This window comes from Zosterops lateralis, assembly GCF_965231275.1.
Source record: "Zosterops lateralis genome assembly, chromosome: 3".
Classification (NCBI taxonomy): domain Eukaryota; kingdom Metazoa; phylum Chordata; class Aves; order Passeriformes; family Zosteropidae; genus Zosterops; species Zosterops lateralis.
In genome coordinates this window covers 5146278-5162751 of record NC_139764.1, presented here as the reverse complement: position 1 = coordinate 5162751, position 16474 = coordinate 5146278, and the positions used below count along the sequence as shown (strand labels likewise).

General features: G+C 42.9%; 1 protein-coding gene across 9 annotated transcripts in view; it reads right to left on the bottom strand.

The window, feature by feature from the left end:
- PLCB4 (phospholipase C beta 4) overlaps positions 1-13728 on the bottom strand; it is a 187259-nt gene extending 173531 nt beyond the window's left edge. For 4 of the 9 annotated variants that reach the window (XM_083857441.1, XM_083857442.1, XM_083857439.1 and 1 more), the window contains exon 1: positions 13596-13728. The gene's annotated coding sequence lies outside the window, so the exon portion shown is untranslated. Of the gene's footprint in view, positions 1-6433; positions 6562-13595 lie in introns of those variants that run through there. The other 5 variants (XM_083857437.1, XM_083857435.1, XM_083857434.1 and 2 more) reach the window with 2 other exon arrangements.
- Between the last annotated feature and the right edge of the window lie 2746 nt (positions 13729-16474).

Genomic DNA, 16474 nt, shown 5'->3' with positions numbered 1-16474 from the left:
AATTTTGATTTCTTATCACTGAACCTGGCTGCAACCAGCTAGCTGAAAGTGGCATCACTGTGATAGAAATAGCATGCTATTTCAATGCAAGAAAGTAAACATATTGTCCCAGATACTAGCACAGGAGTTGAAATCCACCCAAGAAAACCATTTGCATTATCGCTGTGCATTATTCTGCCCTAACGTTTTGACACTGAGTTTAAACATTAAGCTGGGAGTAAAATGCCTCTTTTTTAAACTAATGCAATTTCTTGGGGCAAAATCTGATATGGTCAGCCAGATTTCCTGAGTGCTAATTTCTCCTAAGGAAAAAAGAAAAAAAAGAAAAAAGAAAAAAAAGGAGACATCAGTTTAATTTTGATTTGTCCAATAAACAGATCAAAGCATTGGAGTTCTGCAGAGGAGGTTTACAAAGCCTCATGGTGCAAACATCCTGGGCCTGATGCTGCCGACTGCTCTGAAGCAAATCTCATCTGATGGCAGCCAGTGCTGGTTTGTGCTACATTGTCCAATGCAAAAATTTCCACTTTAAAGGGAAGTCAAAATCTTTGAAGTCCCACTTGACCAAAAATTATTAAAACATGTAGTTTGAATTTTTAGGCTGATCTTAACCACATGTAGCCAAATGTTTCACACTTCTATTCTGTTGCTTATATACCAAAAACTGTGTACAGTTCTAGGCTCCTCCTATTCCAATGGAATAATTTCTTTGGGTGAAGAAGCATTTTTAAGAAATATGTACAACGCCTAAAAGAGAGATTCCAGAACCGCTATTAGATCACTGAGAGCTGCAAGGCTGCAAAGCGTAAATAATTTTTAGCATAGCTGAAACGTCTTTCCAGATCTATGCTTTGTAAAATCTCAATTTCTGCCCAGCCCTTTCTATTTCTTTTCTCATCCAACTGTGCAGTTGAGCTTGTTCAGGGTTTGCTGTTTGGTGCCTTTCACAGAACACGAAGAAAGAGGGAGGAAACAGAAATGACACCACTCATATAAATTAGTTTTACAATGTTCAGTGGTAGGCCTGATGTCCACAGATACTTTGATTCTTTGCAAAAGAAATTCCTTTTTATATATACATATGGTTTTCACTTGAGTGTCCCTTTAAGCCAGCTTTGCTGACTCAGACTATGTCCATACCATTGCCAAAGCAATAAAAATAAGAATAAAAAAAGAAAAGGAAAGGTGTTCCTGACTTCTGACTCAAAAGATTTACACAGGGAATCTTCAAACTTAGAAACAACACCAAGAAGCGCATTGTCATTTCTGCTGCAAGACTGCTGCCAAAGTCCATATGCAAAAAGACTGCTTGATAAATACCCTGTAACAGACTGTGCCTCTAAAACTGAAACTTTGCTCTTTCTGGGCTACAAATCAAAACTGGATCTGTTGCATAACAAAGGTATTAAAGATAATGGCCTCTAATACTGCATGGCAGGAGTGTGAGCAGTGTAAGCAATGCCTTGCCCCATACATTAATCTGCACCCCTGGGAGTTTGTCCTGGCAGAGCATGTCCACGCCCCTGATTTGCTACATTTTGATTTCCAAGTCAAGGTCAAGAATTAATTTGCCAGGATCCTTGTTGCTAACACACATGGGCTGCAGGCTTTGGGGAAATCATCTCATCAAGCTGAAAAAGGTCTCAACAATTGGGATATAAAGAGATGAAATAGTCTGAAAGTTGCTTTATACCCTTAGTAGTACTTCAGCATACTGAACTGAACAACATGGATGTAATTTCTTTTTAACCTGTATATATCAGTTTTGTATATATATTCTAATTTAAAACACTGTACTGCAGTGTATTCTCTCATCCGAGGTATCAGCAAATGGGCACCAAGCAGGTTAAATAAAAATAATGAAGATTGCATTGGAATAAATGCCATACAATAAATAATGCAAGGATAGTCCCTGCCCCAGAAACCTTGCAATTTAGGCCATGAACAAAGAATCCTTAAGGGATCATACCAAACCTACCTCACATTCCTGAGCTGACATTTACATTGTGCTGTACTTCAGTTCATACTTTCAGGGCTGACACTATGCACTTGTTCTGATGTGCATTGCTGAAATCTGCTCTGGATCTCATAGTTTACAAGACAGTGAGCCTTCATGTCAGGGATTATCATTACATTTAAGATAGATATTGATAAACATCCAATCAGAACACTGTGGGTGAGGGCGTGTGTTGTACTGTATTTAATCAAAGTCCTTCTTTAGAACAAAGAAATCTAATTTTTAAAGTTGTACCTATAAGACAGGGGGAGAGGGAAAGGGGACTAGGTGGTGGAATTACCAAAACAATACCAAGCAACAAATAGCATCCTGTCTGGGCCCCTGTCCTCCTGTGTCACAAAGGGTCACCTGTCCTAGCCCAGGAGTATCACCATTCCTCCTACAGGACCAAAGGTGTCCTAACAGGCACTCCTTGCTCCGCTGAAACTGAGCTAAAAATTATTCTTGAAATTATATCTGTCTCAACATGGTCACCTAAAATTCCACCAGTATCTCTCCATCCTTAAGAAGTGAAAGCTTTTAACATCTAAACTTACAAACAAGAAGACTTGAGCCAGCTTTGTAGATATACACTTTGCTTTGGAAGGGATAACAGGACCCCCATTGGATGTGTAGACCATAGGGAACAAATAAAGTTCTGAAATTAAGTTCTCAAATTAACTATTTCACCTGCAAAAACTACAGACTGATTTAATCAATCTCCAGCTCTGAAGGGGTGGGTTTGTGCACTTGCAGTTTGCTGTACTCAGCTCAGTTGCTTTCCTCATACATGGCAAATCCCCCTGCCGAATCCTGACTCTCAATTACCTTTCTTTTGTCAGATCAATTTTCAAGATTAAAAAAAAAAACAAAAAACGAAACCACACAATGCCAAACAATAAAAGAGACGCTATTATCTATCAGATACAATAAGGGTTTTTTCCCATTATTTTCCCTTTGAAAGGGGAAAGAAACAAAACATTAAGTGGACAAACACCATTTCGGCCTATGAATCATCTCTGACAAAACTGCAGATGCACAAACCCAGTCCAACAGTATCACAGTAAGAGAGAACAGATAAATTTCAACAACCATCCCCCTTAGATGAGGCAGGATGATCTTGAATTGAATTTTGAAATGTGAGGCTCAAATGGACTCAGGTTACTTGCTTGCAACACCCACAGTCTGTCAATAGACTGCTGAAAAGGAAGAGCCAAATCTTGTTAAAATTATGTTTCAGTCACTAAGAGAAGTGCTAATTACCAGCTGGACTGAAGACCACTGAGACAAGCAAAACGTTCCCAGCCAAAGCCCTTTAGACAACATTCTTTAATTTCTAAAACCCAAGATGTGATGATAGCAGGAAGAGATGGAAGGAAGAAAAGGATTAATCCACTTTCAGTCATGTTTAAATAAGACTTCCTTTAAATGATTTTAAATTAACTGAAAAGCATTATCTTTTCATCAACTTTTACAAAAAGAAAAGCAGCAAGAAATTTAGTTGTGTAATTAATGTGATATTCATGTATACAGAAGCACTTTTTAATTGAAACTATAAGTTGGCTTTTCAGTAATGAAGGATTTTAGGTAATGGTTTATGAAATCAAGAAATATCACCAGAGAAGTGGTTATAATTTAAATTACCGATCACTTTTTTAGGAAGAGATGCAGCTCGACTCAAAAAATACCATAAATCTACAACTTTGAAATTTTTACATTACATTGTTTTATAGCTCCAAAAAGAAAAGCAAAAAAAACAAACATAAAACCGACACCTTACTCTGATAGTTACTTCCACCAGAACTTTGAAGAAATGCTTCCAAAGATCTTTCAGATGAACCGGGTGAAGCAACACTTTCAAGATCCAAGGTTTTGGTTAAAATTTCAAATTATTCATGAAGGTCTTCATGGGCATTTAACTGCTGCTAAAGGTGCAGTCTATTCTTTCAGATGTATCCCTTTATTGAGGGAATACAACTCCCTGGCAGGAGGTTATAACCAGGTGAGGGTTGGCCTCTTCTCCCAGGAAACCAGTGGCAGAACAAGGGGACCTGGTCGCAGGCTGCACCAGGGGAGGTTTAGGGACAGCAAGGCTGATCAGACATTGCAATGGGCTGCCCAGGGACGTGGTGGAGTCACCATCCCTGCAGGTGTTTAAGGGAAGTCTGGACGTGGCACTCAGTGCCATGGTGATGTTGTATCATAGATTGGATTCAATGATTTCAGGTGTCTTTTCCAACCTAACTGGTTCTGTGAAAATGAAATAATTCAAAAGCTAAACCCCAAAAAGACTAGGAATAAAAAGTCTCATATCTTGTAGTATTACTGTCTTCTGCAAAGCAAATAATTGCACTTAAAAACAAGAGAATGAAAATACCCAGCAAACATTCTGACACTAAACTACAGTGGGATGGAGCCAATTCCTTAAAACCAAAGAATGTAGCTCTAACCACAGCAAGGCAATTTCCTCTGCCATTTCTACCTGTGAGGATCAAAAACTGTTTTCCAGTTTTCAAAAGCCTCAAAGTATTGCCACATTGCTCAGCACCTGAATCATGGAAAACCACTCAGGGAATCAATTTTGATGATTCAAAATAACCTGAAAAACTACCTGTATGTTTTTCCACATAATTTCAGATCAATTCAATTGATGTTTTTAACATGTCAGATAACTGAGAGCTGCACTTAGATCTTTGTTTTCACAATATTATTACTCAGTCATTCTACTGTGGGGAGGGGAGGTGGTTATTCCAGATTAAAGTGAACAGTGTCTTTTCAAGGGTAAATTAAAAATTAAAGCAGGATGAGATCAGGAAAGATTACCAGGCGCTGTTTAAAAACAGAGCATAACTAAATCAAAGGTATATAAATCAGAGCATGCATTCCTTGGCAGACTGATTCAGTTTTGAAAACTGAAGTGCCACAGACTTCATTTAAAATAAAAATCCCCAACAATAAAGCTCCTTTTTTTTTCAGAAGTAACCTATTTCATGCCAATTCACAGCTACTCTTGTAAAGTATTGCTTTCACCTCATGTGCTTAAAAGTACAAGAAGCACTTACAAAATAAATACATGTGTTTGTATAGCAAAGAATTACTGCAAACATATACTTTTGATTTCCCCACATCTGGAAATGCAGTTAGGTTATATTAGGCTTTTTATTCATCACAGGAAAGCTCTAAGAAACTAACACAGAGAAATCCACACAAAACAAACAAAAGAATCATTACAAATAAGAAGAACAAAGTTTTATGTGTCTTAAAAAAAAAAAAACAACAACAACAACAAAACAACAAACAAACAAAAAAATCCACCTCTCCAAAACCCTGAATAAATCAACTGGTACACTGTTACTGTAGCCAAAATCCAACAGATCATCTTTTTTTCTGAGACTGCAATCCAAAGATTTAGCACTGAAAATGAAAATGCAGCAGAGAATATTAAGGTTTTTTACATGGTTTGGACTAACAGATAAAGGTCTAAGTAAGCTGTGATTCTTCTACCCACACAGGGACCACAATTCTGCAGTACAAGCTTCATTAGCAAGAATTCTTCCAAATGAACTCAACCAGACCAGCAGAGCTGAAGATTCATCCCTTCCATACCCAGCAAATAGAAACATGCAATAGTAACAACACCCAGCATTTCTCCACAGTAATGATCACCCAGCTCTCTAGAGAGATAAAAGCAAAAGGCAGAGGAGTGATCCTGCTGTTACCCTTTCCTAGCCCTCCAAGCCTCTGTGCACCTTCACTCCCTGCTGGATCCAGACACCTCTGGGATCATCATTAGCAGCTTAGGTCAGGGGAGTGCCTTTGGGGGTTCTCCCTCCCAAGCACACAATCGATATATCCATCCACAAAAGTGCCCATACAGGTTACAGAGCCCACCAGCACCACACCAACTTACTAACTCTCCCAGCTAAGTACCACATGCTTCTTCCAAGAAGAATGTCATTCTTCATTAGTTCCACAGGGAAGAGATGGTATTACTCCCACAAAAGCACTGCAAATACTTCTGTTACCTGATGCAAAGACTAATTTAAGGCATTTTCTTATAAAAAGACACACAGATGAAATGGCACACCAATTATTTTTATATGGCTCTTCTAGTTTGGCTCATGCTCTCATTAGGATATCTCAAAGGAGACAGTTCTATCAACATCTGTTTACCGGGCTTGGCATATAGGCCAATTCCAGCACTTTCTCAGTTTGTAAAGAAAAACAAAAAATTAAAAGCATGCAGAGCCAAACATACACAATGTACGGACGCATCGAAGTAGGCAGGAGCCTGCTTGAGAAAAGCAAAATTATACCACTGACACGTGAATGCAGAAAAGCAGCAACCTGTATAATAAAAATTTAAAAAAAAAAAAAAAAAAAAAAAAAAACCAACAAAAAAAAAAAACACCAACACTTTGCCCAGTTTGTCCTCACCTGGGCCAAAGTCTTCTCAGAAGTTGTTTTTCTTCCCGGCCACCTGGTACAGGTCATCAAAAAGCTACTCTGTATTTCATAGCCAAAACCCAGAGCATCAGCAAAAAGAACAGCCAGACTCTGCTACATACTGCCAGATTGAAGGGCTTGGGGAAAAAGGAAATGAATCTCTGTATCAGTTCAGTCGCAGCACAGAGATTCCAGGACCTTCCGCTGGGCAAACGCAGATGCACAGCGGGGGCTGCTCCTGCTAGCCCCAGACCGAGCAGAGGAGGTCGCCAGGGTCTCCGAGCCCCAGCTGCTGCGCCTGGGGGAATGTGGCACCGGCAGCACCCCCGGGACACCGAGCGGCAGCTGAGCCTCCTCCCGCCCAATTTGAGCCCTCTGTTGTTCTCCCAGGTCACAGGGCTCCCCGCCTTCCGAAGCCCCCACCTCCTCTTCCAGGCCGGGGATTCTCCAATCAAAGCAGATAAGCGCATCATGTGAGAGACGGCAGACACGCTGAGGGGGATTTCCGAGAGCTCCGCCGCACCTGCAGCAGCCACGAATACAGGAGATTTCCAGTGTGAAAACGACAAGCCAAGCAGGGGTGCCCAAGTGTCCACGTTACCTGCAACTCACAGCTCCTATGCCAGACTGCAGCACCTCATTTGCAATCTGCTCTGATACACATGCAAACACATTCCTTCTTCACTTGCCATTTAATGTATGACAACTATTTCTGAGCATATTTTGCTAGGGAAGCAGTACACCAATAATACAGGCTGAAAGACCAGAAAGCAGTAATTACTCAGCCTATTCTTTGCTGATGTCAGACATGCAGTACAGCTCTCCAAATCCACCAGGGCACCCAATTAATCTGCACTAATCCTCAAGAACTATATCTGAAAAACAAATAGTAAAACCAAATCATGCAACAGCTTCTGCCTGCCTTGCTACTCAACCTCTCCTTTAACAGATCTGTGCTTCCTTCTCATCTCTGCAAACAAACCTACAGAGCATTCATCAGCCTCTCTCCCTGCCTTCTTCAGAAATGCTTTTCTTTCCATGATCAAGGTCCTTCATAGAAAAAAATTATACCAGTTCTGTTGGGTCCAACAGATGACGTTAGCCCTGCCAGAGAAACCACTCCATAGCTCTATTTCCTACTTCCCAATAAGGCATTCATATTCCATTTCAACTTATACTTCACCGAGAAGAATTCTGTACAAATTATGCTAATTTGTGTATTTCAAAACAAACAGGCTCTCACTGTAGCTACCTTTCTTCCCTCTGTTTCCTTTTAGCAGTGGCAGCAGCAGTCTGATGGCAGAGGTGGAGTCAAGCACCCTGGATCCAGCACACAGCCTCAGCTAAGAGGAGAGTACAGAACATCTGTACATGCAACAGGTACAGTACATGCAGCAACATCGACAGTGGACATCCCCAAAACAGAAAACCAAAAGGCAAATGTGAGAGACATGGCAATTTTAGGCATGGGAAATTAATATATTCAAGGAGTAGAAAAATGGGAGCAGAAAAACCCATAAATTTTTGGAATGGTCTACAAGATCAAGGAGGAAAAAATGCCACTTAGGTATGAAAAATTCTTTCATTCGACCTATCTCATTCAAGACCACAGCTTACATCTCAGAGAACTCCTTTATTACTTGTTATTTTCCACATCATTAGTGTTCACAGGATCATGGACACTCTAGATCATTGGAATCCAAGAGATGCTCCTTATTAACCTTTCAAGTCCTTATTCTCTTTTGCCCCTTTATTAGTCACTGACCTCCTGGCTGATTACTTCCAGTCTGCAGGACCGTGTGTGCTCAGGCTGAATGTAGAAATTGTTAGAAAGGGAAATTTATCTGTAACTTCAAGAATAAAGAGCTTGCTCTTTAATACCTTTTTCATACCCATTTCCTCCTTACTAAAGTGCACCCATACATTTCTGAAGCTGAATATGTATGCCCTTTTGGCTGGCATATTGCTAGACCAACTGCAGACATAAATTACTTTTATAAAACTATTTGATAACTCAATGACATTTGCAAATTTTTCATCTTCATAATTTCAGATGGTGTTGCACATAAAAACAACAGAATATAAACACCAAGACTAGATTAAGACTTTTCAAGTAAATAGTCTATTGTTACAACATTTGAGAAAGAACAATGTGGAGGATTGAATTTGAACAGTCCCTTTTAAATCCAGCTTCTGTAATGTTACACATCTGCTCAAGGTCTTTTAGGTTACCAGGTTGGCTCACAAAGGAAGTTACAACTTGAGAGTCCCAAAGTCAACTGAACAGAACCAGTTTCTTCTGAATCGAGAGGGCAAAAGCACGTCGTTACTTCAGCAACACCAATTTCAACCACTCCACAAACAGACCTTACAATAGAGCACATTCCTAACAGGCTGCCTCACCTCACTTGACTAAAGCTCCCAGTTATTGTTACTGGGGAAAGAACAGGCTCTTATTTTGAGGAAAGATCAAACAAAGAAATCTTAGTTCTCCCAGTGCAGGGCCTCATGGTGGTACAATCATACATCCCATATAAAATGGAAAGCAAGGCCTTAATTTTGGATGTACGACAGCTGCCAACCAACTTCTTACCCTGCACTTTGAACCCTGGCTATTGCATAAAGAAAGGTGAGAGACCCACTGTGAGGAATTAGGAGCACTTATGGGTTATAGAATAGATTTTTTTTATCAGGCAGAATGGAGTAATTACATTAAGTCAGATTATGGATTTACCTGCAAGGTGGTCATGAAACGGGAGGACGAGGGGTGCTCCACGCTGTATCCATGGTCTGTCCACATCCAGCTATCAGCCACAGGTGGGACAGGATCTCAACTGAGCTCAACAACAACACTGACTGGCGATGGAAAAGAACAGGAAACCACAAAGAGATCCAAGTAACAGCCCCATCTGCCACGGAAACCTGCACCATGCAAAAGGCAAAAAGGTATCCTTAAAAGCTGGATACCTTGTACTTGTCCCTTTTCATGAGCAGATATACCACATCAACCTAACCTTGCAGTGAGGCCTGCACTGTTCCCCAGGAACAGGCTCTCTCCCACAGAAAGACTGACTACTGCTTCTTAGAACTCTAAAGATTAAATGAAACATTATACCCATTTGCAAATACAATTTATCCAAAACTAGTAACAAGGCAAAACGGAGGCTATGACTTCATGTTAGGATAGGAGGCTCTTCAGAGGAGAGGAAGATGAAGGTTTTGTCTCATTCTTCTCCCAAAATCAAGACTTTTTTGCTGTTGCACAGGTACAACTTTAACAAGTACTTCTTTCAGTAGTAGGCTGATATGCAGATTGACTTGTAAGGCAAACTGACAGAAGAACCCACAGCACTTCCCTATCCCACACAAGCTGAGATTGGTCTTCAAAAGAAGGGGATGCAAGTATTGATTTTTCTCCAAGATCCCTGCAGGGAAGACATAAGCAGTGCATCACCCAGAGAGCTGTTGGAGAGGAATCTTTAAAGCCACAGTTGTGCTGCACCATCTATTTCTGTGGCTCGCAGAAGGTGCTCGGGAGCATCTTGCCCTGAAAATTGCAGATTTCCGGGATCAGCACACTGAGGACAACGCTGGAAGAGTTGTTCTGCTGCTGTTTTCCATGTTGTGGCACCCTATTCCAGGCACTCAGATACATTAGCATGTCTTTCTGGAACAAGGATCCTACTCCTAGGGCTAATTAATTCATTCCAGGATGGCTGGGAAGCATCTTCCACAGTTCCACAAGCCTCTTTAGCAATATTTACTAAACTTCCAGAAAGCACTGCCACCATAAGATGAGTGAGGACCAACAAGAGAGCTTTTCATAATTTAGTGTCCACAGGGCACAATACGAGCAAAGCAGGATGGCTAATGCCAAAGCACAGTACCTTTGGTATTGATACCATTGATATCCCATATATTCTAACCCTCTACAAATCAGCTCTTTGGAATATAAAGTCCAAAAATCACATTATTTCTCTGCAGAAGCAAGAGGACCACAAAACCTGTTCCCAGAAAGTCCTGCCGAATAAAATTTATCTGAGCCTTTGATGCGTGCACATAGGTAATTTTGATGTGGTGCTTTGCATGAATCTTTCATAAGAATAAGATGTCCTAAATAGTATAATCAAAAAACTTTTGAAGAGTTAACAGGCTGGATCATAAACACCTTCACTGTGTGCAGCTTCTGCAGACAAAGAGTCTTCCCCAAGCCAGATGCATTACATATCTTGCAAAATTATTAAATGTACTCGAGCCATCAATTTTGCAATTTTTGAAGTAGCACAATGCATCTATTTATTAGAGAATGGAAGTAAGCCCAGGCTGCTGATTAGCCATCCTACAAATAATGCTTATGCAACCCTTCGTAATGATTTCCACTAACAACCAACCAGAGATTTTATGACTTGGAAAATTTCACTTCTAAACCAATTTGCAACACTTCCCAAAATCTAATGGGACAGATGATTGAAACTACAGAGGAAAGCAGCCTTCTCTGAAATCAATGAGGTACAATTTTCATAAGTATTCTCGCTTAGGTAAGATGCCTGCATTAAGTTGTGGTTCTCATTCCTAAAATTCTCAAAAGTACTCCTCTGTCCCTTCCTTCCTTTCCTCTAGAAAAGGGATTAATTCAATTTTAAGGAAAATATTAAAACAGCAGTTTCAGACTTCAGTCTCTGGCAAATTACAAAGAGGAAGGAATAGCAATTGAGCTGTTAAAACCACCAAGGAAAGCAAACCATTGAGGAATTCGAAAAGCCCACAAAAAATGACAACGTAAAAAATGAAACAGAAATAAAAAGCGAGTCATTTCGGTAAGCACAAAACTTACATCCCTATGAGTTTTCACCTAAGCCTGGTGAAAATGAAGCCATCAGTTCCTACACAGCTGTAACAAATACTTGACAGACTTCCAGCACAGCCCCAATTCACCATCACAGTCAGATATTACTGGAACAAATGCTCAAAGTCTGCAACAGAAGTCAGCAGTGTATATCAAGGCCAAACAACTCGCCATTGTTTTTGAAAAGGTGAAAACAACACAATATTTTGTGTGAAACGTAACAAAGAAATGTTTCCTCTGTCAGTAAGGGAAATTCAAATGACTTCTCTTTCCTGCCCCTTTTGGTCTTTCTCTCTTCCTCTTCAAGGTTCTGTCTTCCCTGCATTCTAAGAAAAAGCAGAGCATGTGGATTATGCATAAATCCATAAAACAGAAGACAGAAAATACTATTTTAGAACAAAGCTCCTGTGCGTGGGTGCATGTCTTTAAAATAAAAGGCATTGTTTCTCTACCAAGTGCATATCCACAGCCAGCAATCAAATCCAATCCTCACACTTTATTTTGACAGCCATGCAGTTATATTTTCACCAGGGGTTTGACTTTGCTATCAATACCTGATTTTAGCGATATCAGCAAGAGAGGAATCAAAACTGATATGTGAAGGCACACTGGTATTAACAGTTGTGGGAAGAGAATTCTCATCCTAGAGCTCCGTAATCTATTTTTAATTACTTCACAAAGTTACCAATTGCAGGGAGGAATAAATCTGTTCTCAACTCGTATTTAGGAACTGTCTCTGTACAATACAAAATTGCTCGACTGTGTATAACCATAACTATTTTGTGGCACGTGGCACTATTAGGTACCCTTTATCTGGTGAAAGCCTGCAAGTGCTGAGGCCATAACAATTCCAGAAGCTGGAGGAATTAACCTGAAGTGAGTAGTATCAGCTTGCTAACACTGCTCAGGAAAACTCAGGAACACAACCCTGAAAACAAAACATGTTATGAAAGAATCTGCTCCATCCCCTCGCAGGATCTGAAATGCAACATCTTCCCAAGGACCCTCATTAACACCAATTACTAAACTGAAAATTCCACGGTGTAACAGTGAGCAAAGCTTGAGAAACACAAATATTATTTACGTATCAATAGAGGATGAGGCACACTTTACTGAAGATGTATACTGTGTAAGATTTTGACTCCGTGTAGCCCCTACCATCCACCTTTTCTACCGATGTATCCCCATGGACACTTTAACATTATATAAGCTCCCCCTGAGATAATGATTATTCTATAACTTTCTAAAATCATCCCCTTTTGAGAAAGCATTACCTAACAAATACACATTAAATGCCTCACAAGTGCATTAGATCCCTGGGTTTCTACTAGATGCCAGCATAAAGGAGTATTTGTAATTTATTTTGAGATATTAAAAAAAAAAAAGAAGACAAGGCTGGATAACTGTAACTGGAAAGGATAAACAGGATTAAGTAACAGGTGTCTGACTGCACATAATTCAAAGTTGTGCATGGAATACAGTGTACACCCTTGGAATGACTATGGAATGGAAATTGAAACATTGCTTTTGCACCTTGCTTTGAAAATTATCCCTGATTTAAAAGCGTCTTGTAAATTATAACCACACAGACTGAGGCAACAGGAGCACTTGTATCCCCAGACACCTTTGGATACATATGAAAGAAAACAATCTTCAAAAGTGAGCCTGCCCTCCTCCCAGGGAGAAAAAAAAAACAAAAACAAAAAAAAAAAAAAAAAAAAAAACACACTACAAGAAAGTTATACTTAACTACACAGAAACATTTGTCACACCGCCCAGCACTGACAAAATCCGGATACACTCAGAAACTACAGCAGCGAGGATGGGGGGAAGACTCCAGCCGCCAGGCGCACAGTCAGAGGGATCCACGGACGGATCCACACACGGACAAGCGTGTGTGCACTGACACGGGTGTGTGCACAGCCTGACATGTATGGTACACACACACACGGGCGTGCACGGCAGGCAGACACACCTATGGGGCACACACCCGTGTACCACAGCCCCACACGCGCGACAGGCACACGTATGTGACAGACGCACATATATGTGACAGGCACACACACGCTTGGCAGCCCCACACGGACGTGCGGGACCCACAAGGGTGACAGCCCCTCACAGGTGGCAGCCCCACAGGCTCGCGCCCGTCCCTCGCGGCCATGGGAGCCCAAGGTTACGGCCCGGCGCGGGGGGGGCTGACCAGCTCCGCTCCCCCGCCAACGGCGCGAAGCCACGGACGGAGCCGCGGCCGCCCCCTGTTCCCCCCCCACACCCCGCCTCAATGGTGGCCGCTCCCGCCGCCCTTACCTCAGGCGCCGCGGCTGCTCCCTCCTCTTCCTCCTCACGCCGTGCCAGTGTCTGTGTGTGTCTGTGTGTGTGTGTCCGTGTGTGTGTGCGCGACCCGCCCGCCCCACAGCGGCGGCGGCTCCTCCTTTCCTCCTTTCCCCCTTCCCTTCCCCTCCCCTCCCGTCCCTCCTCCCCCGCCGCCGCGCCCGCCTCAACCCCCGCAGCGCCCAGAGACGCGGCAGGGACGGGGGAAACCCCAGGGCGGCCGCCGCCTGCGCTGGGCGGGCCGGGCCGGGCCGGGCCGCCACCGCCGGCTCCCCCCGCCGCCGCGCAGGGCTGCGGGCAGCGCATGGCAAGTGGGCGGCGGGACCGCGGGCGCGGAGCTCCGCCCGCACGGCCCCGGGCGCGGAGGCTCCGCGGCGCTGCCCGGCGCCCGCAGGTACCGCACACGTGCCCCCGGAGGATGCCCGCGCCGGCGCGCCTCTGTTTACTACACGGACTGGAAAAGGGCGAGCAGGAAATCCCCCTTCCCCCGTGTGCTCCCGCCAGGCCTGCTGCTTTCCGCGCAGCCGAACGGGAGAAAGGTGATGTTGAAGAGGCCGCTGGAGGGTTCCCGAAGTCTCGCAGTTTTCGTCTCAAATTTACAGCTGGGCTGCTCGAGGTTTATTTGCAGTGAGCCTCGGAGGAGCTCAGCGCGCAGGCAGCACGGGCGCTCTGGAGTGCGGGATTCCCTCTCCCGATATCCCCTGGCCAGCCCTTTCACAGCTCATGACTGTCTGCAAACCACTGCCATGGACTGCCCATGTGCTCTCCCTGTGCTCCCCTCTTTCTGTCACCATGTGCCCAGTCTCGGCTTTCCCCGTCTCCTCACGATTTCAGGAGAAATGTTTTCTTTACCCGGCCTCAAGGAAAAAACGTGAAACGCCCACAAAACCAAACAAATTTGCCGAGGTTTACCGGCAAAGCAGGTTCCCATCCCTGTCGACCTGCAGCTCACCCTCTTGGACTTTGTTAGTTTGGACGTGTGGGATCGCTCCGGGGGGACACGGGCACCGAGAGCTGGTGTCGAGAGAAACAGCAAGCTACAGACAAGAAGTTGTCCAGGGTGTGTTGAGGAAACACTGGAGGAAAATCTGAAATAGTTTTGCTGGTCACACAAAGGGCGTTGCATTGCCATGAACTACTCCAGCAAGCAATGAAGTAGGCAAGATCTGAGGCTATATTATCCTACAACATAAATCCTATAGGATTATACTATAGCACAAATCCAAGCTTGGAATGAGAGCCCCCATCCCGACACCAGTATTAGGATGTGATTTAAAAAATATCCTGCCTTCAAGAGCTGCCACCTCTTGATGTTCCTACCAAAGAAACAAGCGAAGGGGGGACCGAGAACAACAGCAAGGATGACAACATGTAATTCCAGGGACAGCCTGTCAGCAGAGTAGACCTGCAGTCTGAGGGGTTCCTGTAGCCGAGGCAAGTGCTGCGTTAAACAGATGTTTGTGTTTGCTGGAGTATCCTCAGTCAGAAATTCCTCACGGGCACGGTGGCAGAGGCAAGGCTGTAGCGGGGGCCGAGGGCTGGGTGTGTGTCGCCAAAGGAGGTGCAGGAAGGAAATAACAAAGGAACCTGAATGAGAAGCACGTGAGCTGGATGAAGGCCAGTATCGCTGGCAAGGCTAAAGGGATCTAGTTAACAGGATATGGGAGCAGCAATTACAGCCATTAAAGATGGAGGGCGTCAGCTTGAATGTCAGCTAGAAGGGAGCTTAGCGAAGAGGGGTTTTTTGTGGGGTTTTTTTTGGTGGTTTTTTTTTTTTTTGTTTTGTTTTTTTTTTTTTTTTTTGTTTTGTTTTTTTTTTTTTTTTTTGTGGTTCCAAAGTGTTTCTAAATGAATGGGAGATGGATGCATTTGTGGGTACACAAATGAAGTGCTCCATGTCCTTTTCATTGTTTTCCTTTGATTTCCTTTTTATTTTTGCCATTGGGCTGTATGTAAATTAAGTACGTTATTATGTAAGTAGTAACAAAAAAGTGTTTTAATTCCAGTGAGGCATAATCAGCTACTTGCTAGAAAACAGTATTGGATTTTCCTTAGGAATCCCTGTGTGGTTTCTCTTCAGATCTCCAGAGCTGGCAGAGTCTGTAAGCACTGACATTGTTATTCTGGTCCATGACTCTATCTGGCTTTTCCCTTGATTTCTTAACACCTTTTCCCCAAAAATGGCTTCTACATGACTAGAAGTCATGGCCGCCTGCCTGTACAAGGAGATTTTCTTCCAGGGTAAAAAAAAAAACTAGGCCTATTGTCCTCATTATTGTACTTAAAACAGTTTTAGCAAAATGTAGTGACTGAACTGTTCGGGTAACCACATGAAATGCAGGCAAGTAGTGGCATCTCAGAATTAGTGAAAGTATAGCTTCTTTAGCAGAAGCTGCTCTTTGTCCTTTCCCAAACAGTCCTTGTCCTTCTGCTGTCACTCCCTGACCTGGGTTGTTCACTGAAAGAAGGACAGTCATCAAAGGAACCAGTGTCAGGACCCTGGGTCTGCCAGGAAACAGAGGTACTGACAATGTCAGTTTTAACAGCTAGAGTTCTTTCCCACTAAAAGTTGTGTCAAGTCATAGAAAGTGAGGCTATGCAAAGGGTCTGAAACTCCCCACACAGCTGCAAATGGCTGGGTCAGGCCCCCATATCAAGATTAATTCCCACTTCTGTGAACTTTGTTGTGGTACAACTTTGTTTACACAGTTGGACTTGTAAACACAGCACAACTAATGACAACAGTTTCATCTTTGTTTCTCCAAAAAAAAAATTCCCTCCTGACTTCAGCAGTCAGTGTGACTTGGCTCGTTAGGGATAAGTAAGGAGTGAATCCACGAACCTCCGATTTTTCA